The 22,792-nt window shown below is 40.6% G+C and overlaps 1 long non-coding RNA gene across 1 annotated transcript; it reads right to left on the reverse strand.

Moving 5' to 3' along the window:
• Positions 1–438: 438 nt before the first annotated feature.
• Positions 439–20,264, reverse strand: LOC117946366. Its single transcript, XR_004657016.1, has 3 exons — positions 20,254–20,264; positions 17,146–17,149; positions 439–597 (listed from the first exon to the last, which is right to left on the reverse strand). It is a non-coding gene; the product is annotated as an uncharacterized LOC117946366 (long non-coding RNA).
• Between the last annotated feature and the right edge of the window lie 2,528 nt (positions 20,265–22,792).

Raw genomic sequence — 22,792 nt, forward strand, 5'->3', positions numbered from 1 at the left:
AAATAACAAATATCCTGTCAAAGATCTGCAATCAAGGATAACTTTAACGTTTCATTCACAAACACAATCTGCATAACCTTAAAGTCATAGCCACACCATTTCAGTCCTGGTTGATTTGGCGTATGATGCCACAGTTGACTACAGTCAGTAGGTCAGAAATACAACAAAATGTTGTTTCTGTATGTATTGTTTATTTCACATTAATGTTTAACATGTTTTTTGCTATGTTTGCACGTAACCACCAAGACAAATTCCTTGTAAGTGTAATAACTTTGGCAAATAACCCTTTTCTGATTCTAATAAGGAAGTCAGACATTTACAACTCATAACTCGATTTTACTTCATGGTGCCTAAAGTGTTAGTAGTGTTTAACACAGGAAACAGTAAAGTTGGTTGTCTTGCTGAGGAGTAGGACTTAGGGATGGACCACTTATCGGCCCTGGCTGATTATCGGGACGTTTTTGGCCGTTTCCAGATTATCTGTGCCAGCGTTGTATGTGCCTGATAACCGATAGCTAATTCAATAAAAAAGTGCACTACTTTGGCTCTGCTACAGCTCTGTCTGTCCCCCAGCTTCAGTTTCACTCACCACTGAGTCTGACTTGATGTCCCGCCCACAGCACTGTCTGTCTGTCTTTTAGTGGGTATCATGCTGATTATTTCCAATTGTCTAAATAATTGCTTGGACAAAGTTTTGTGTTGGAGTTTGTAACAGTCTAAAATCTTAATTTTGGCTTGAAGATTTTCATTTTGACTGTACATGCATATCAGTTCCAAATCGGTTATCAATTTCATTATCTACTAATAATTGGTATTGGCCTTTAAAATCTCAGTCTCACAGAATTCTGTGAAATGATCACTGTAAACATTACGTGGTGGTGGCACGGAATGTGTGAAAATTCTGTGTGGCCACGACGGAAAGTAATGCCAATGTTAAGTCATTGAGTAGATGACGTAGCATCAAAAGCTACAACGTCAGCGAGTAGTACGAAAGCCCGAAAATCTGCATAAGGCGATAGGTTTGGGTGGTGGATGGGTCAAACAACATGGGACTTTCACCCGGGAGACAGGGGATCATGTCCCGCGTGTCATGTTTCCTAAAGTCGCTTTCTTCTTTTCCTAAACCCATCCGTACCGTTCATCCCGCGTGTCATGGAACAGTGAGCCCACCCACAACCTTTTTTTTAACTTAAGAGGCCGTGTTTATTTAACAGAATTTTTCAGTAGCCCCATCACAGAATCTATTGCGATTCTATGAAAATGCAACAGATTATGAGCTGAGGGACCATGTTCACTTCACGGCATATTGTGCAATCAGGTTGTATTGGTCGATCACTAGTTATGTACTAGCTTATCAACTAACTGACTACTGACTGTTCCTTTTTGTTCACAGCATTACCTGCAACATTTAAAAAAGAAAAAATCTTCTATCAAAAAATTCTGAAACTGAAAACCTTTTTTTGGGGGATTTTTTTTGAAGAAGAAATGTCCTGTGTCTGCTTTTCAGTTTGAATGTGAAGCAGCAGGAAAACATTTGGTAAGCATTAGCAGCAACTCAGCTCTGATACATCACTGGGAAAACTAGGTATAGGCTAATATCAATGTGATCTAATGTTAAACAGTAAAGCAATAGCATTGTTTCCTGTGAATATCCCTTGTGCAGATTGAAGCAATGGGATTTCAAAATGGATTGGAGGACTTCGACACTAACAGTGAAAACTACAAATATAGAGGGATTGAATGGCTATTGCTGAAACAATTCCAACCATATAAATGGATTTTAATTAAATGAAAATCTGAAGGACTACACTTCTATACCATAAACCAAATGTTTTTTTCACCTGAAACCTAATTAAACCTATACCATATTTGCTATAAATACAATATATCCTTAACCATAACCATACAACATTTGCTATAAGTGCACATATGGTAGAAAGTAAGATTTTAAAATACCAGGATTTTGTCTACCAATTCTAAGGCTTGAATGGAACCCCCAAACTACCACCTGAAGTTGAATGAATGTGAAATCAATTTGAACAAAATAAAAAATGAAAATAACTTATGACTTTTCTCAGATGTAATGATTGTAGTAAGTCTGCAGTGGACATCTTTTTGAGTGTTGTTTAGACATTATAGGTTCTAGCTTTTCCAACATTTCAAAAACAGATAAGGCAATAACAATGGTCCAAAATGATGTGAAATTGCATGTGTTGTTTTCATTGAAAAAAGCACTAGATTTTCTTAATGGAGGACCCTTAAACCCACAACCAAATACATGCACCTACTGCAAGTCTTCCACAAAAACTGAAATACATTTGCAACGGGCGTAAACCCCATTCTGGGGTTTTGCAGAAACGTCCAATATTGACGTTCTTGCCTGGTGATAGGGTTTTTATTACTTCCTCAGATCATTTCTGAACATGTGCAGCTTGGGTTGTGTTTGGTACATGCACACCTACAGTCTCCCACACTACCCTCCCACTGCACAGACATTTCCAAGGTTAAACTCCGGCCCTTGACACATTGTTTTCCATTGCAATTCCCTTTGACTCTTCCATCTTGCTCCAGTCTTTTACAGATTAAGGCAGTTGTATTATAAGACACAGAATTAAGCCTGCGGTGTCCTAAAGATATAGCCCAATCCACTGCTCTTAATTTTGCAATTCCATCACCCCTCTGCGGCAAAGCCCTGCTTCTCCATCAAAAGCATTAAGGGCATTGAAGCCTGGAGTATCATCAACAATGACAGGTAAATATTTAGGCTGTCTCACTGGAGCAAATAAGCCACCCAAGGTCACATGGCTGCGTTAGTCCATTACAGCTTCCCTACATTTGTCTTAAGGTCTCAGCAGAAACAATGTACACACATCCAAAGCAGAGCACAAGCTTTTTTTTCTCTATTTTTGACCGGTTTGCATCAACAACCAGACTGCATGATGAATGTGAGATAATGTAACATTTAGAATGTAAAGATAACAAAAATATCTAGAGGTGTACTTCTGTGCACCGTCACTTTATATCATTCCCTGCATCAAGAACAGACGCTGCATCAGGGGACCAAACAATTGTATCTTTGAGAGAAAAAAAAGGTCAAGTTAGCTTATTTGGCGCTCAAGACATCATCTCATCTTCAACAACTGACGTTCAAATGTGTCATTTATCATACAATCTGTCATACTGAAGCAGTGCTTTTCCAGAAGAAGAAAAAAAATCATAATTGGAGTTTTTATCTTTTTCATTATTTCCTTCCACAACCTATGTCAACAAAATCAAAATGCCTTTTTGAGTCACGCAAGGAAGTGCAGCTCTGGGCCGAGCCGCGGTGGCCTCAGAGATAGGCTGCACCGGATAAGGAGTAAGTGAGTCCTTTGCTTTCGTGTCAACAAGAGACTTTATGGCTTAGAAGTAATAAATCATAAAAAAAATAACTACTCTCTTCCAAAACATTCATAGATAAGGGAGTTAGGAATCAAAATCAATTTAACTTCCTGTACACAAGGTCCCAGTGTGGCCTGCAAACAGTTTTGAGTATCAAGACCATCTCAACGTGAAGCAACTGTAAATGGATTAGTGTAGGGAGAGATGGGGCATGTCATCCTTCTGTACTATGTCTGACAGAAATCATGCAGGGTAAAAACATCCGTTAACAAGAGGATTCATTTTCAGAGTAGCTTGAAAAAGAGTTAAAATATGGCTTCAATTAACAGCCTGAAAAAGATTTCAAATCTAGTTGCAATTGGACATTTACTCCCTTCATTTTAAAATCCTTTTTCAGAATGGTCCGATACCAACTGAGTGACACACTGGATATGTGTTCTATCCCTCTGAGGTGGAATGAATGTGGCTTAACATGAGGATTCCTTTCTAGAGTTGCCTAAAAAAAGAAACATATGGCTTCAATCAACAGCCTGAAAAATATTTCAAATATAGCTTAATTTGGGCATTGAAGCCCTTAATTAAAACTCCTACATCAGAAATGTCCAATATTACTCAAGTGACACACTGGAGATGTGTTCTATGTCTCTGAGGTTCAAAGAATTTGGATTAACAAGAGGATTCCTGTTTAGAGTAGGCTGAAAAAGATTTAAAATATGGCTTTAATTAACAGCTTGAAAAATATTTCAAAAATATGATTAATTGGAGATTTAAGCCCTTCATTTTAAAATCCTACATCAGAATGGTCCAATGTTACCCGAGTGACACACTTAAGAGGTCTTCTTTCACTCTGAGGTTAAACGAGTCTGACTTAACAGGAGGATTTGTTTTAGAGTAGCAGAAACAGAGTTAAAATATGGCCCCAATTAACAGCCTGAAAAAGATTTCAAATATGCGATTAATTGGACATTTAAGACCCAAAGGCCGATGTTGCGGTAGTAGTTCTAGTAGTAGAAATATAATCAAATTCTGGCCCAAGTCCCAGAGACTCGAAGGCCGAGGCCGAGGTAGTAGTAAAACACGATCAAATTCTGGCCAGGGTCTCAGAGACCCAAAGGCCGAGGCCGCGGTGGTAGAGAAATAGGATTGAATACTGGCCAGGGTCTAAGAGACCCGAAGGCCGAGGCCATGGTTGTAGAGAAATACGATTGAATACTGGCAAGGGTCTCAGAGACCAGAAGGTCAAAGCCACCATAGCAGAAAATACAATCAAAATATGGCCATGGTCCCAGGGACCCGAAGGGCCAGGGCCACGGTAGTACAGAAATACCATCAAATACTGGCCCGGGTCCCAGGTACCCGAAGGGCCAGGGCCACGGTAGTACAGAAATACCATCAAATACTGGCCCGGGTCCTAGGGACCCAAAGGGCCAGGGCCACGGTAGTCGAAACGACAGGAATTGACACGACCCCGGGCACCCGATGGACAACACAAGAAAAAATAAAACAGAAGATGAGTGTAATATCATAACAGCTATTTCAAATCACCTTGTGGCATAGCACTTTCTTGGGTACTTTTTCATAAAATGATTTCATGTTTTTATTATCACATTTTCTTTTGTCAAAATTATGCCTGCAATTAACTGTTAAGATACAGCACAAAACCGCAAAAAAATATTCCTAGAGCATTACAAAAGCTCCTCATCTGTTTATAATGACAATGTACCGAGGCAAAACTAAAATTTGCTATCTGTTCGTCAATCATTATTATTGCAAGCGAATAGGGTACTTTGTCAGTATGTGGCATTTAGATTCCCTGGAGATATTCATTCCCAAATAATAAAAAAGGCGTTTATATGAAGAAGAAGAAAAAAAGACAAACCTCTGCAGCACTCGTTGTCTCCAGCTGCCTGACTCATCTTTTACTATTTTCCCTAAAGGAAGTCATAAGACTTCCCAAACTGTCTCTTAAATGGTGTAGTTGGTGTTCATCAGAAACTTTTCTCCATCAATTCAATTCATTGATGTGGTACAGTAATTAAGGTTCTGGGAGGCAAAATGCTTCTGGCGCATAATATTTTTGGAGAAAAACCATATAAAAGTTCTTTAAAAGAAGAAGAAATTGCTATAAGCCAAGTAACAGTGGAAACAGCGTTCTGAGTGCCTGTTTAAAATGTCACTTTAAGATCCTGTATGTATTACAATCAGCCGGACGTTGTCATGGTCAGATTGTAGTCAGAACATGAGTCTGATTCTGCTCCATTGGGCTGTGATTGTGGGGCATGTTTCGACCAAACCAGGAGAGAAAATGCCTCTGCAGTCTATTGGATAGACTTGCAATTAACAGAGCAATGGAGCATGTGACGTATGTTGAAGTTTTGCCGAATCCTGTAGGAAAACACAGCAAAAACATCTCTCCGATTGACAAACGTCTTGATGGTGAGTCTCTCCTTCTCCTTTGTCGGTATCTTCAGCAACAGACGCAATGGATTCTACACGTTTCAGTTCTTCAGCGGCAGCCATCTTTGTTGTAAACCAATTCAACCCAAGCGCTCTTTGGTGACGTGGTGGACAACGCTACTGTTGATCATCTATCCATTGTCGTATAAAGCCCTGACAATTTGATTAGTCCAAACAGCTCTGGTTAAAGCATAGTTGCTCCACAATGAATCAAGTCTAGACCAAACTTCCCAACCTCAAAGGTTTTGGGCGGGGCTAAATTCGTGTGGCATCAAGGCTGTTTAGTAATTGTATGTGGACTTTAATGAAGAATTTGTGCATTTGTGAACATTTGCGTGATATCCATGCAGCCAGCTTTGAAGGACGTTGCTACAACATGCAGAGAGATCAGGGCCATGTTCAGCCCCAACAAAACATAGCAACGCAGATTTTTCTTGTTAAATCTGAAACGGGTGCGTTGAACACACTTTTGTGTGTGCATGCGCTCTGCCTTTTTCATTACCATTACCATGACTTACAAGTTTTATATGCACGTCTCTGATATCACAAGAGACACACCCACCAAACGAGAGAAAACATGTCTCAAAGCTGTCACACACCGTTTCACACCGTTATGAGGAAACATGCTGTTCAACACAAAACCGTAGTAAACCGTTGCACACCGTTTTGTGATTTTGTGATGTTGTGAACGAGCCCAGCTGTAGTAAACAGATGAGTTCCTCATCACTTGCTGTGCCATTTCCTGTGCTACTGACCAGGGGTAAACATAGCCACAATTACCCTGATTAAGATAGGAACCACTGGCAATTTCGGAATGAAAGTGTGCACTCCCCAGATTTGCACTTGTTACTAGGTGAATAGATGCTATCTGTCTCCGGCTTCCACTTCCAGTGTGCAGCCTGAACAGCAAACCTGTAGATGTGTCGATATTGCCTATGGTGAGTTAAACATGGGAAACTCCAAAAACAATTCATGTGGATTGTAAAGTGGCCATAGTTGGGGCCTGGGGTTTATAATAAGCGTCCTTTTTCTCCCTTCTAGGCGCTCCCATTTAAACTTACCCAGATGCAAGTGTATCTTAACATTAGGACCACAGTGCTACAGGCCTGGGTGCCATTAAGCAGTATTCCTCTGCATTGTCAAGCTGTTCCTGTGCATTTTAATGGAGAAACGATAGAAAGGGCCTCACACTGGATGTTTAATAATGCATATTAAACAGCCATCTTGCATTACAGGGTAGTTTCCTGTTGCCATAAGGATAAAAAGAAAGCAGAAAGTAATCAAGAACAGCTGACAGATTCACCTTTAATTGTAGGACGTAATGTTTAAAGGAAGACCTGATGAAAGTTGTTTATTTTGACATTAAAAAAGAAAGATGTAGACGGTGTTGGCTAAGACTTACCTTGGGAAGGCATACATGTAGATGTTGAAAAATTTAAATAATATTACATCACTTACAGTACCAAGACATTCTTTCCCATTGCAAATCAGTTGAAGTTGATTGTATCTGGGACCGTGAGAATGCCTTATATCTCACTTTGAAATACATTTCTTGTAACTATCCCTCATAAAGTGTGAGTACCTCCGAAACCATTTCCAAAAAATAGTCTGGTTTCTGGCTTTCGAGTTTGTGCTGATCTCATTCCATTCACTGAAATATACAAGATGCAAAGAAAACAACAACTGAGTCCTTCTTCATCCTCGATTGGTTTGGCTGATCATTTCAGACTTTCCTAATGCCCGTTCCACCACATAGCCTCTGAATTTGGAATGAAATTAATATTTCAAAACTTGCGACTGCCGGGCCGCTTGACTCGGCCCCCAGTGTCAGCGACAGGCCCATTCATCACACAGTTAAGTGTCAGCATTAAATTATCCCTGCTATTATGACAGCAACATTACTCATCAGGATTAGGCCTAGCCAAACAGAATCTCCTCAGCTGCAGCCATCTCCTGCTCGCTATCGATCGCTGTTCCCTCCATTACCAACACAGAGGCTATCTGCATGACACCGGCGCGCCGTGCATGTTGATGATGCTCTTGTCTGCTACCAGGATGCTTGTATCAAGAGGTAGAGAGAGAGAGAGAGAGAGAGAGAGAGAGAGAGAGAGAGAGAGAGAGAGAGAGAGAGAGAGAGAGAGAGAGAGAGAGAGAGAGAGAGAGAGAGAGAGAGAGAGAGAGAGAGAGAGGGAAGGAGGAAGCAAGACGCGGGGGAAAAAGAGGAGATAAAGAGAGACTGTACGCACGCTGAGACTCTCCAGAGAGGGAAGGTATAATGAAGTGCTGGATAGGTTTAATACGGACAACAGAAGGGGCCACTGCCGTAGTCGAGCGCTGTTAATATCTCCTCCATTCCTTAAGCAAATCAAGTTATCTGGCACTGCCTGTGTTTTGATAAGGAGTGGATGAGGTCCGTTGAGAACAGCTTGATTTAGATGTTTAAAGTGAATATCCAGATAGCTCAAACACATACTCTGTATGATCTGAATCTACTTGTATGTCTGCTTGTTTTCTTACTCAGCGGAGCATGCACTCAGACTGAAGAAGAGAGATAAAACCACAGCGGCGTCTCCATAAATCCCTCATTTCTATGCCCTTGTCTCCAATGCCTCAAACGTGCCACAAGACATTACTTAAATAATGGCTGAAGGTGCAAACGCCACTGACGGTGTCCCCCTCCGTTCAATTTGAAACGCATCAAATCCTCTCTAATTCCACATTTCAGGCTCTTAAATTGCCCTGTGCTTTGAAACGTAACCAAAGGCTTCAACTTAGTTTCAAGACTTTTTTTTCCTTTTTTAGTTTCTATTAATGTCAACTTTGGTGTTACTCTGAGAGGATGAGATAAGAAAAGGGAATGAGGCTAACTTCTTTTTGTTGTAAATGTCCTCCGCGCAGTCACACTGGAGCATCCAAGGCGATAGCACACCTGAGGATTTTCAACACAGGCCAATTTTAGGAAGTGAAAGCTGACCTCTTCAGGGACTTCCACATGGCATGTGTCTCTCAAGTAGAGGAATCTCTTTGGACATTGTTCGTTAGGTGGGACAACTGTGGACCACATGGACAGTACAACAATCTATCTCATTTCAGAAACTTCAGTTGAGCAGACCACCACCTGATCTGACTTAATGACTTATGTTCCAGTGTAATAGATATTGTTTCTTTGTTATAAAGCATCAGTGACTGAGACGTGCTAATTTCTTCAGTTTATGGTGTTTAAATGTGCAGCTGTTACTAAAAAAATGAGCAAGGGTTACCCAGCAACATAAACCAAAATAACAAATAATTGTCATATTCAAAACTGCAGTACTTTCACAAATCTTTGCAAAACAGTTCTATTTCATCCATAAATCTTGTAATTCATTTTCAGCTCCTTCACACTAGGAAAAAACAGAAAAGAAATGCCAGAAACATAAATAAACATCTAACAATCCAATCTGCAGCACTTTTGATGTGATTACAAAGTATTGTGCAACAGTTAAAACTAAGCATAACACTTAGATGATGAATGACGATTATGTTAACTCTTATGTTGTCTTCCATTTAAAGAAAAAACGTTTTAGTCACTTTTTCAATGTTGTGGGTGCTCTTTTTTGATATTGTTGGTGTTTTTTTGATATTTTTAATGTTGAAATTTTCAGCGCTTATTTCCACGGCCCATTTGTTGTGAAAAAAAATTAATAAAATTAACTGAGAACAGGTCAAATTTGACCCGAGGACAACATGAGGGTTAACTACTTTACATATAAAAAAACATGCACTATAAGAGAATGTGTCATTTGTATTGAGCAATACTGTAATATCAAAAGTACTTTTTAACAGGCAAGGTAGTTCTGCTTTAAAAGTCCTATTTATCATCGCTGTCTGAAGAGAAGGTTGCGTGTCACAAACAGTTGCATTACAGAAAATGAAAATATGGTGGCAGATGTAAAGGGCGACCAACAGCATTGATTCCTTAAAATGAATTAAAACAATGAAATATGGAGGTACGCTGTTCTTGCCCGACAGCGTTGTGATGTGAAGGCACAGAATTTTGGGTAGAATCAACCCTAATCCACTGTGTTTCCTGAGAAGAGTTTGAACATGACACATGTCACAATTTCATGTCTTGAGTAACCTCGTAATTAACCTGAAGTGGCTTCCTTGCCATTTCAGATTAATTTTTACAATTTGCATTGTCCCCCCCCCCCCAGCACTGCATTTGACATCTGTGTGACTAGAGAGTGACACTGAGAAAAGATGGTATGTATCAGTGGCGTAAAAAAGCTGCAAGCACTAGGACGATGTAACTCAGGCTTGCATGGGTCAATGTATACAGATCCAGTGGTCAGAAGTTCATAGCAGATCAGACAAGTCTCAATCAGCTGAACGCTTGCTCTTAGCTGTGTTTGAAAAAAGACACCAAGAGACCCTAAGAAACTTTCTAAAAGTCTGATTACAAAGGAAATGTTTAAATGTGTCATTACATCACTGAATTATTAATTTACAATTACAGGTGAACTAATTTTTTGGCATTGATTTCTTTTACTGGGCCTATTTAAAGCCAAATGCTTATCCAAAACCCAATAAAGTAGCAGTAACAGTCCCTTTTCAAAATGAAGAATGTTATCAAGGAAGTGAAGGAACGCAGAGAACTCTCAGTCTTCTTTTCCCTACCTTTAGCTCGTCTTATCGCTCTATTACAAACCTCCCCGCTTGGACCGACGTCATTTTTCTCCCATGTAGCTATCAAGTGCCCCTGCCCCCGTGTGTATCGACCACCCTCCTCCTGGAGATCAATGCCGGGCCTATGGAGGCTGGAACAAAAACTGCAATTACTCACAAAGGTACAAATAGCGATAACAGCTTACTTCATTCATTATTGCAAGTTTAAAAAAAATACACACATGCACATATATATGCACACACACTTCAGAAAGCAGCCAGTGATAATCACACAAAGCTTATTTTTCCTTGTTTTTGGAATCTAATCTGAAGTCATTCTTATTAGGATTGGGGCTGTAGGGTTGGGGTTAGGGTTAGGGGAAGAAAGGAATTTCTATTCATGTTAGCATTATGCAACATGGCTGTTAAAGTACATCTGATGGTATAACATTATCTTTACAGTTTGTAATGCTATAGCAATTTTTTTGCCCATTTCACATCATCTCCATCATCTACAATATATGTCCCCAAAAAAAATCAATTTTCTACCTCAACTGGAAAGATGACTTATTTTTCCACCATGAGAAATAAGGTGAGCAATAAAATGTCTAATGATACAAAAGGCTGAGAAAGGATAACAAACAAGTAGACGAGATTTGCTGCCTTTCAGAAACCCTCTTAAGTGGTAATGGGATAACCCTGGACACGTCAAGAGCCTATCAAACTGCCCCTCACATTCGACCCCTGGGTGAGACAGGAAGGGCCTGCTTTGTTTGTAGCAATTGGGTCCTGTGTGCAGGGCCGTAATGAAGTGACCTGAAATAATGGAAAGCCCTGGGCCGCGCGCGGATGATTTTTGCTGGGATAAGAGCAGGGATCCTGATTCGGAGTCACAGTTCATTTCATTTTTCGCCTCTGATGAGATCTCCTCCGTTATCTGATAAAATTGAACAGCCATTACCGGCAGGGGCTCAGGCCGGCCAAGCGGTAAAGCGCTGCCGACTGCTCTTAACAGAAATCCTATACACTCCACTTTGTCAGCAGTTTTGAATTCATCGTTTGCTGTGGGCTTCAGCCAGATGATAGGAATAATCTTGGCCCAACCAAGATTGACACTTCATTTCAGAAATCAATATTTACAATTTACCTCTTTCAAAGTTCATTTTGGGAGAAGATTCCATATTATCCTTTCCAAATACACTGATCATATCTCTCTCTAGTCCTGCAATGGCTTTTCCCAAAATGTGAATTTTTTGGTTTAGATAAAAAATCAATGTCGCCATTGTGGGCTTGAATCTGCCCTTTGATGACAGTAAATCTTTTTCTTTTTATAGGCAAACGGCTGTGGGCAGCTGACACCATTTCCTCCCAGAACAAAGCCCCTCACCCCGTGTGGACGCTGGTAGATACATGGAGCCCTAATGTGGCTGGACACACCACCGACGGGTCATTAATCAGACACTGTGACAGCCACTTCTTCCCAATCCAGCCCCGACTTCAGCCCCTAGACAAGCCCACTCAACTCCTCACCCACAGGAGGCCACGCAGGGAGCAAAGAGACAGAGGGAGAAGTGGATTGAATGGGCATTGGGAAGACAGGATAGAAAGGGATGAGGAGGGATGATACAAAGCCATGGTATAAAGGGACTCAGGCATGATGGTTAGCACTTACAGATAAAAGATGTAAGAATCAAAGGAGAGTTGACGCTTGAGATAAACTGTTGTGGGAATAGTGGGTTATATTCTACAGATCACCCTGGATAGATTATAAGACGTGTATCCACTGAAGCATGCAACATATCTTGCTTTTGCATCAAATGTACGACCCATTGCCTTTCACAATCTAAAACACTGTGTAACTGCTGCTGTTGATGACTGAACAACTATCCGCCTCAAATGCTAACATCAGCACATCATCATGCTCACAGTGACCACGCTAACATGCCGATGTTTTGCATGTACAGTATGTTGTTCACAAGAGGCCTAAATCAAAGTACTGTGCAATTCTTTTTTTTAAATCCCCGACAATTGCACTGGATGAAATGTAAAGGGATCACCAAAGTTATTACAGTTTATTTGGAGGGAAGGGTGGCATGGCGGTGCAGTGGTGAGCACTGTCACCTCACTGCCAGAGATTTCTGTCCCTTCTGCGTGTAGTTGGCATGTTTTTGCTGAGTTAACATGGGATTTCTCTAGCTTCCTCCCACAGTCTAGGGTCCAATGGCATGCAGGTTAGTTTAATTGTTTACTCTAAATTGCCATAGGTGTAAATGGGTTGTTTCTTTGTATTCCTTTTTCCATGTGAACTCTGAACAATGTCTGAAGAATTAGGTGGGCCATTTGATGTCTGATCGAACGGATTCAGAAATGTGCATTCTCACGTACAGCTCCACTAGGTAATGTCTAGATAATTTGGGGTTTGCAGTGCATCAGTCAATGGCTTATTATCAGACTTGTGATACTATGGTGTACCCCGTCTTCACCCAATGTCAGTTGGCCCCGCAACCCTGAATAGGATAGGCAGTTACTGATAATGAGTGTTTGGATGGATGGATCCTGAGGGATCCTGTACCAAATGAGAGGAACATGATTGTCCGTACCAAATGTCCTGACAATCCATCCAATTGTTGTTGAGACATTTTAATAAAAACTACCAATGTAAACGTCATGGTGGCATGGAAGAAAAGGGTTACCAAAGTCATGATAATTCATCTTTAGGGGATCTCCAATGTCTGCACCAATTTTTAAAGCAATCCATAAAATAGTTGTCAAGACAAAGCCGAAAATGTCAACCTGCTGGTTAGTAAGATTCAACATCTGGAGACCATACGTGTCTTTACAAAATGCCATAGCAAGCCATGTAATACTGTAGGTGTTGAGATATTTCAGTCTGGAAAACATTGGTGGACACACCAATTGACCGACATTGCTGTCTGAACGAATTAAGATCGGTAATTAGAACTAAAGTTTTTGATTAAACTCATTAGGAGATACTTTATAATGCAGAACGTCTAAAAGCCAATTTCAGAGGAACACAGCAGTTTAATCGTCTGTTGCTTGATGGGAAAGGAGCAGTTACAGAGACATGTCACCAAAGAGAAGAGTGGCCGGATCAGCGAACCATTCTTGGCTTTGCACTCCTGATATAAAGATGTAGCTGATGCCATTCTTACTTCTTTGAAATCTCTCTCTCTGCATTCTGAATGCTCAAAAATAAGTCAACTGCCAACCTACTAAGTGGAAATGCAACATTATGCAAACTCTGACATGAGATCAACCAACGATCAAAACCTTGTATTTGGAATTTCATTCCAATTACTCCCGCTCTCTGCGTTTGTTTGTTTCCAGGCCTGTGTTTCTTTGAGCCATAGAAAAGCGATAAGAACACACATTATCACAGATCATCACAAGTAAACCCTCAGAGGTACAACTTGATGCAGTTAAAGAAGAAATAACCAATCACAACTTTGGCTTCACTGAAAACCTTAACATGATTTGCAGCTAAGTTAGAGCCCAGTGAGCATGTGTGTTATCCAATTTTCATTGTTCTTTGGGATTGAAGTGATGTTCCAAATCATCTTATAGGCACAGCTAATGTGGTTTCAATTGATCACAGGTTTGAAGAAGAACCATTCTCTCAATGTCTGTCAGGTGCCTGAGGATAGCATGGAGCAAATGTATATATCTCCCAGAAAACTATGAGAATAAGTATAATACAGGTGGATACGTGTATACTTCTGGGGTTTTCTAACTGCACCCAGGTGATAACCACGTTTCTCCCATTTACAGCAAGCCCCCTCTTCTTGAGCCATGTATACTCCATTAAAACCCCACTTCACCATAAGCCCCAGTGGATGACATAAAATACTGCACTTCTCCGTATTGACTGAGCAAAATGAAATAATCTATGATGCATGAACAAGCTCTAAATGAAATAATAATGTCCTTAGCGGTGAAAAACGGATTGATGGTACAGTAATTGAGCAGATTTATTTCCACCCGCTGGAAAATGGGAGGAGAGGGAGGAGGCGGTAGTCTGGGGAAAACTGCCCTGCTATTTTATTTAATCTCATATTGGAGGAATTATTGGCTGGTAATCTATTGTTAAACATCATTTAGCGTGATGGATTGAGAGCGTCAAGCTTTTCCCCACGTAATCAATTCATATCTCATTAGCACGTATTATTTATGATTCTCATAATGTCCCTGTGGGGACAGCGCTGGGGGAGAGCCAGCCCAACTGGAGGTCTCAGCTGTTGCTGAAATGAAGTGTGACATACTGTAGCTTATGACCTAATAACTACGTATATACAAATTATTTTGTTTGCACTATTGATTTGCTCCTGGCCATTCTAGAAAAGAATAAAAGAAGATTAAGGGTCAGAGTGCCTGCTCCGCCTTTAGCACAGCCAAGAAAAAGGACTTTGAAAGAAAAGAAAAATATTACACCTCTGTACGGTGTGCAACATTTGGTTCCTGTATTACCCAAACAGAATCATAATGTGGGGTTGATATAGGTAGCACGTCCCCAGAGCAAACTCATAACTATAACTCCCATACAAATCTATTCATCGGAATACTTACACTCGTCTTATTTTAACAAATGATCAAAACTGTGCAGGTGGTAAGCTCTATTTTTCTAAATGTCCATAAATCCCATGGCAACAACAATTGATCCTCTCTGCTATAGAGCTTAATGTTGTCTCACATAATTACAACCCTTAACATGGACACATTAGTTTATTTCAAAATGATCCCATATACACTGTGCTGGCACTGTAAACACTCATAATGGCACCGCATGTATTTTAATCCGCAGCTGAAAATAGTGCCAACAAATGCATTATTTACTCTTGTTTATATAATGCTGCCTTAAAACTACAGTGCCCAACTGTTTTGAGAAATTACTAAGCATTTTTGGTTGTTTTTTTTATAATCAAGGTACACATTTGTGATCCATTTTTAAAGACTAACGTCTTGAGTTAGAACATGTGGGCTTTGGACTGATTGCAACAGACAGAGTACAGAAATCCAAAAGCATTGTATTGTGTTTTCACAGTATTTGTTGACTTCCGAGAATGATCCGTTGCCGCCGGAAAATGCGCCGGATTTTCCTAATTTAGGCCTGATGTCCATCGCCTTGGGCTTGCTTTGTGTTGAGGACTATGACTTTTCTCAGATCTCTGCAGGGGAAATCCAGACAGCTAGCTAGACTATCTGTCCAATCGGAGTTTTCCGTTGCACAACTAAAACAACTTTTAAATCTACACGTGTTCAACCAAAACAAGTTCTTCTCAAGCCTATTTTGCAGCGGCAACACTGCGTTTTTCTGTGATTGTGATTGGTTTAGGGTACAAGCGGCCGGAATGGGTTTCCTCAGGAGGGTGGCTGGCGTCTCCCTTAGAGATAGGGTGAGAAGCTCAGTCATCCGAGAGGAGCTCGGAGTAGAGCCGCTGCTCCTTCGCGTCGAAAGGAGCCAGTTGAGGTGGTTCGGGCATCTGGTAAGGATGCCTCCTGGGCGGCTCCCTAGGGAGGTGTTCCAGGCACGTCCCGCTGGGAGGAGGCCTCGGGGAAGACCCAGGACTAGGTGGCGAGATTATATCTCCAACCTGGCCTGGGAACGCCTCGGGATCCCCCAGTCGGAGCTGGTCGATGTGGCTCGGGAAAGGGAAGTTTGGGGTCCCCTGCTGGAGCTGCTGCCCCCGCGACCCGATACCGGATAAGCGGTCGAAGATGGATGGATGGATGGGTGATTGGTTTAAGGAAATTCTAATAAACCAGAGCATGTATTCCTCCCATCCCCAAATACTATGTGGGGTAGCCAGACCCCCATTTAACATGTTTGGAGGAAGGTCTGGCAAAGCGATGCTCTGTATTAGCAAGCTAAGGCACTTGAAAATATAGTACATAGCTGTCTGATTTATTAACGTTCCACAATAACACAACACATACTGTGTACAAAACACAGTATTAGCTTAACTAGACTTGTCACTTGTTTAAAATACTAGACGGTATGCTACACCCTCAACCCTTAGCCATCTTGCCACCATGAGCCAGGCAGCATTTTTGAATCAGTGAGTACGTTATCATGCTATTTTACTTACCATTACCAAGTAGCAGTTTTAGGGGCTGGAATGCAGGGTTCAAAAGGCACTTTTTGTCCATCAGCCAAATACAAGTAAATGTTAAAATGTTATTTTTGGCTGGTGAGTTAAGCACATCTACCAGCTACTTGCATATTTCACCAGCATTTGTCTGGTAAATGGTGCTAATTTTAGACCCTGCTTACATGTGTTGAAAGGGAGTGCGAGGACAGGTGGTGTCCAGCCGATTGCGGTGTGCTGGCCAAGGTCTCAAAAGTCCAGCCCTGGTGCTACCCAAAATGAAAATGAGTGTGATTTTCTGGAAATGAAAAAAGGCTAAATGATTTTTCCCCCTAACAGGCTTGAGAGGTCTTAGGTCTAAGATCTTTGAGATCAATATCCTAGACAGGGGCCTGCTGAGCTGCAGGAGCTTTCCACTGTTCACTGAGCCAGCACAGAAAAGGAAAAGTGTCATATTGTGATCTTTATCCAGTAATCGTCCTGACACACAGTCAAGTGATATATATGTCGGATCGTTTGCTGAATGACTGTCCGCAGTGTGCAGCGCAGCTCTAACATCTCTGCTGAGCCCTGGTAACACCTGGAAGTGGAAAAAGCTCAGCACCATGAAGAGAATGGAAAAAACCCAATTACAGTCAAGTTATGTCCAATTGGACATTGTTGCAACAAGCAGTCCAAGAATGGACAGGTACTGGTAATAAGTTTCTGGATCAGTCCATGTTTATTTTCAACCGCCACGCCGAACAAGCTGCCTAGCCAAGTAGATGCACCACCTGTTCCAAGGTATCACGCCACGGTTTGGTCAAGAGTCTCAGCCAACACCTTTCCCATGACTGCTCTCAAATCCCACATACACAACATTCCTTTACTCTGAAGACATTCCGTTTGTTGAGATTTTAATTATTGTCCTTCTATTGAAAGAATTAAGTATACATCCCCATTTACAGCTCCGACACACTGCTGTCCATGTTGGCGTGCCGTCCCCTGTTGGGACACAGACGTTGTCTGTACCGTCTCTGGTTCCGGCTCTGACCACGGAAACAGTGACGGGACAACTCACGAAACGCTTTTAATTCCTGAAAATACTATCCGTCTCACAAATACATGTGTCTCTGCAGTCATCTCAACCATCGGATACAGCAATAGGAAAAAATACTGATGGCTTTTTTTTTTCCTGTGAAGAAATGTTTTGGTGTTAAAAAAATTATAAAAACACCACTAAATGTTGCATTAAATGCCGTGTAACTCATGTTATTGAGACTGTAACGGGCATAACATTACCACAATTTAATTAGTAATGCGTTATATTACTGCGTTACAGCAAAAAGGAATACATTACTGTAATTGCGTTACTTTTGTAAAAATTTACAATTGCTCCATTGCATCACATTTAATTTTAAAGGGGGTGTATTATTTACTCTCTCTTGGTTGTACTGTGAATGTGAAAATCAGCCAACACAAAGACACTCCACTGGCTGCAAACTGTTCACTATACGTTACAATGCTGTTGCTTTTTTGTGTTTGTTCCAGTACTCAGAAATGCCCTGCAGTGACTAAGTGATGGGTACTCAAGGGTACTTAATTATAACTGTACAGTGTTCATTATAAATGCCCACTTTCAGTTAGTCCTCACAAAACCTCATGTACTCTCAGTCAACATCAGTCACAATATTTATTCCATGTCTGAAGCCTGTGAAAAAAACTATCTCAAATTACACTTCTGGCTTTTATTCATACAAACAATAGGGTGAACTGTGCTGAGATACCGCTGGGGGATGACTCAATGTCGGTGCAGCCTATCAAGGGCATTAACTAATCAGTGTTGTAAGATTTTGGAATTAATTCCTAGAGTAAAGCTTAACTCCCAGATGGATATATACTGTTGTGGCCAAGGAAATGGCAATCACCTTCACTTTTTCAAAAGACTGACTTCCATCCTTTGATAACCACCTCAACTTCTACCAGCAAATAACAATAATTGTGTTTTCCAGTCATATTTCTTTCAATTATGAAAAAATACAAAAATCAGGTTGTCATCAACTTACAAACAGTGATTCATACATGCATTTCATCCCCGGTTAGATGACTGCAATGCACTCTTCTCATGCCTCACAGAACAAAACCGCATTAAACGGCAGCTGATTCAAAATTCCGCAGCCAGACTCATAACCAGATCCAACAGGCGAGAACAACGGCTTTACATTCACTTAATTGGCTCCCACTCTGTCTTAGGGTGGATTTAAAAAAATGTATGATCACTTTTAGGCTTTTAGAGCATTAGCTTCAACATAACTTCCACCTATGGGCTTCAGTGCAATCTGAGAAACCCTACAGAAGTTCATTACATTTCTAAATCAAATCCTAAAACCAAGGACGACTTTTGTGTCATGGTCATTCAGTTGTGGACTGGCCTGCCTACATCAAAACTAGGGGTTAGCCACTTTTCACTGTATTCATTTTTAGCAGCCAATGTACAACTTCTGCCAAGAAATCAGCATATGTACCGTAGTTGTACCTGCTGGTAACTCACAACGAGATGATCAAGTGCAAAATGCCAAGTTTTTTTTTTTTAGAACCCGGGTTGCTAGCATTGACATAACTTGGGACCAGATTGTGGATAAAACAAGGGGATCCAGGAAAACGGAGGAAGGGAAGCAAGTGGAGGGAGCCGGGGATGAAATTTAAGGGAAGTGAGAAGCACCAATTGTCATCAGGCTTAGCACTCAAGTCAAGGTGGTCAAGCAATGCCTTTTCAAAATATTGTAAAGGCACATGTGCACATGACAGCTGAGTGTTCTGAAAATAAATAAATCCCTGTCAAGAAAACATGTTGGTCAAAAGGCTTTCTGGGACAAATGGTACATATTACAGAGATAAACTGTGGTTGGTGCATCCAAATACAGACCTGAATACTAAGGCTCGATTTAAGCACCACTTTAGAAGTTAGTCCATGTGTGCTCCTGCCAGAATTAAACAATGCCATCACACAACCTCAGCTGATTTTGAAGTTTCTGTCAACAAACAAGCTAAACAAGTATGACACAAGGCGCTTTCCACCTAATCGAGGTAGAGTAGGTAAGATTCATTGCTTTAACATGCACAGTGGAGCGAGGACCATCACGTTCACATGCGTATAACAGAGCAGCGCAGTCTACTGTGAACTCATCTCTTACCACTACTACAACTATGAGGATATTCACCTGGTGGCCGTATCCCTCCCCCGTGCAGGGATGAATGCAACAATCTCTTTTTAGGCAAGATCTTGTCTGAAGCTTTTGGGAAGTTACACATCCTCCAATTCACATGGCAGAGATCTTCAACAAGGGGTCCGGGACCTGTAAGGGGGTCCTCCAAATTGAGGGCCACCAAATTATTGTTCAATTAAAAAAAAAAAAACTATGATGTCTTAACATAAATCCAACATATTATTAATACCGCAGCCTATTTCTGGAAAAAAAAAGCTTTAGCTAGTCACTAAGGTAACCATCCTCAGATCCAGTTAATACTAAGAATTCACAGTGTATGTCTAACATTGAAACGTGATTATGCCAACAATTATTATTTTCATAGTGTATTCCATGCACTCAACAGGTATGTATAAAGGCTTTAGGCCGTCCACACGTTATTGTAGGCCCAAATTAATATGCAACTTAATTTCATACACTGCACTGTGTGTAGTAGGGGTTCCCTGATCCTACTCTCTTCCAGTTATAGGGTCCTTGGCTTAATTAACATTGAAGACCCCTGTCACATGGGACGAATCATAACTCATACCTTATCACTTACTTAAAAATTGTAGTGTCAAAGAAGTGTCAGAAAACTGCCATCTGTTGCTCATGCACATATTTTAGATCAATGTAGTTCAGAATACAGCCAGCCACTTACACATTAATTCATTCATTCATTCCCGTAGACTGATTACTACTTGAATTTGGTTTAGCAAGTGGCAGTATGCAGTAGATACAGTAGCAAGAGTGTAAGACTGGGTGGAAAGGGGACCAGTTATACAGGGCCTCTTTTGGGAGGAATGAATAGGTGCGGATGCAGGGAGGGGCCCACAGAGAAGGTCTGTGTAGAGGCTCCAGATAAGGTGCTACGCCCCGGTGCAGTAGGGTCTTTTGAGAGGTATGCAAGTGTCCACGGAGTACACAGTTCAGCCATCCTGCAGCTGGAGCTTTACGTACAGATAGAGATATAGGAAAGACTATGTACAACATTTATTACTCAATGCACTTCGGTGAACTGACACCTTAGTTTTTACATGAGGTGTAAAAATTCCATGCCAGTGTGGAATGAAGGTATGGTGCGGAATGATAGAGACTTAAAGATCGACTTGATCATTTATTTCTGTGACTTATCATGTAGAACACAAGTATTTGGGAAAATGTCAACCGTTGGAATGTAGTTCAAATCTCTTTTCTTTCTTTCTGTGACTTCAAAATCAGCTCACATGTGTTTGAATAATTTTACAAGTGAAATGTCACCATACAAGCTAATATTTCTGCTCTCACATCGTATTCTGCAAGTGCATGCTCATGTCATGTCTACAAGCTCTCATATATGCAACATATTTGTACATTTTGGACACGTGTGTGTGCAAACGGATGTGACTGTGGATGTCTCAGTAGGCGCCACAAACACAATTTCTTATACAAACCTGACATCTACTGGGCAACTACAGAACACATGGATTAACAATCAGAAAGCATGAAAAATAAATTGAAAAATTCTATGCAACACATATAATATAATTCAGCTACATTATTTGTTAAAAATAAAGAAAAATCAAATAAAACCTTTGATATACAGTGTGTGGTATCTCATTTTGGACTGCATATATTGAGAATGCCTTTCCTGACTGCAGTAATAATCTTAGAATGTTGTTTGGTTTGTGTAGACCTTCATGATTCATGTACTGCCCGGGCCAGATTGGGATTCTTAGTTTTATCTTCAACATGTTGTATAGAACACTGTCATAGTGTGTAGGTCGTGGTTGCTTTTCCAATACTCTAGCATTTGAGAGGCCTCTGCTAAGTTATTCATAAAGCCCCATTACTCCTTATGCATTTTTAATTGGCCAGACATAGCCTTTATGGCATGATATGGAGGCTTGTAATGAATATTTACTGTCCAATTATTAATGGCCGGGACAATTACTAATAACCTGACAGGCTGGCACATTAAATTCCACCACACTATTCTTTCTCGGGATCAAAGGTATTATTATCAATTGATAAGATGCATTTAATTATCATAATGTTGAGTTTGATTTTAAGGCATGGAGTGTTTTTTAGCTGTTACCATTCAAAGTGCTGTAGAGAAATCAGTCTGTTCTGTATCTGCTCCAAAAAGATCAAGTGACGCTGCAGAAGGTCTCACTCCATTTGTCCCTCATTGGCTGCTGAGTAGAATATCATTGATTTTTTCTTTTTCCTGACCATATGTCCTTATCTTGAATGTCAGAGATGTTCATCACCCTTTTTCCAATATTTGCTCAACATCGTGCCGTCCCATCACTCACACAGACTTCCAGTGTGTTTTAAAATGCACCTTCAGCAACCTGACGATGACTGCAAGCTTTTACTTTTAAGAAAGACGGGGGGCGGGGGGGGGAGACAAACTGCATTTGCACAATTAGAATACGAATCATGAAAACTGCATGCTGGTTTAGTTATTTTATGGTTAACAAAATATATAAATGTATATATGTCAACATGAACACATCCCCTTCCCCAACTCAAAGAAAAATTGGGACAAGCTAACATATCATCCATAATTATTCAATGCAAAAAAACAAAACAATTAACAAAACAATCAACCATAAGCCAAAGAAATGTAAATGTGACAAAGCAATAACAACATTGTCATGTCTTTAGGGACATTCAATCTCTTTACATATCTTTTTATTTTTATTTAAAACACCGCCACCCTAGCCATCTCAGGAACCCACTGTTGGATTCCTTTCTTCTTTCCTCCACCCTATCTAAAGAAGGAGTCTAGCTCAATCATTGACCCAATCTGGACCCAGCTTCGTAGGTGCTCATCCATCCCGCTTAGGATTTGGTTTATTTTTTAATAACATTATCCTGCAAAATTCTGCAAACTTTGGCAAATTAATTGTTTTTGCAATAAATAAAAAAAAATCCATTGTCTAATTTTAATTTTCACTTTCAGATTGCATGCACACACGCACACACACACAC

Source organism: Etheostoma cragini, chromosome 6 (genome assembly GCF_013103735.1).
Source record: "Etheostoma cragini isolate CJK2018 chromosome 6, CSU_Ecrag_1.0, whole genome shotgun sequence".
Classification (NCBI taxonomy): domain Eukaryota; kingdom Metazoa; phylum Chordata; class Actinopteri; order Perciformes; family Percidae; genus Etheostoma; species Etheostoma cragini.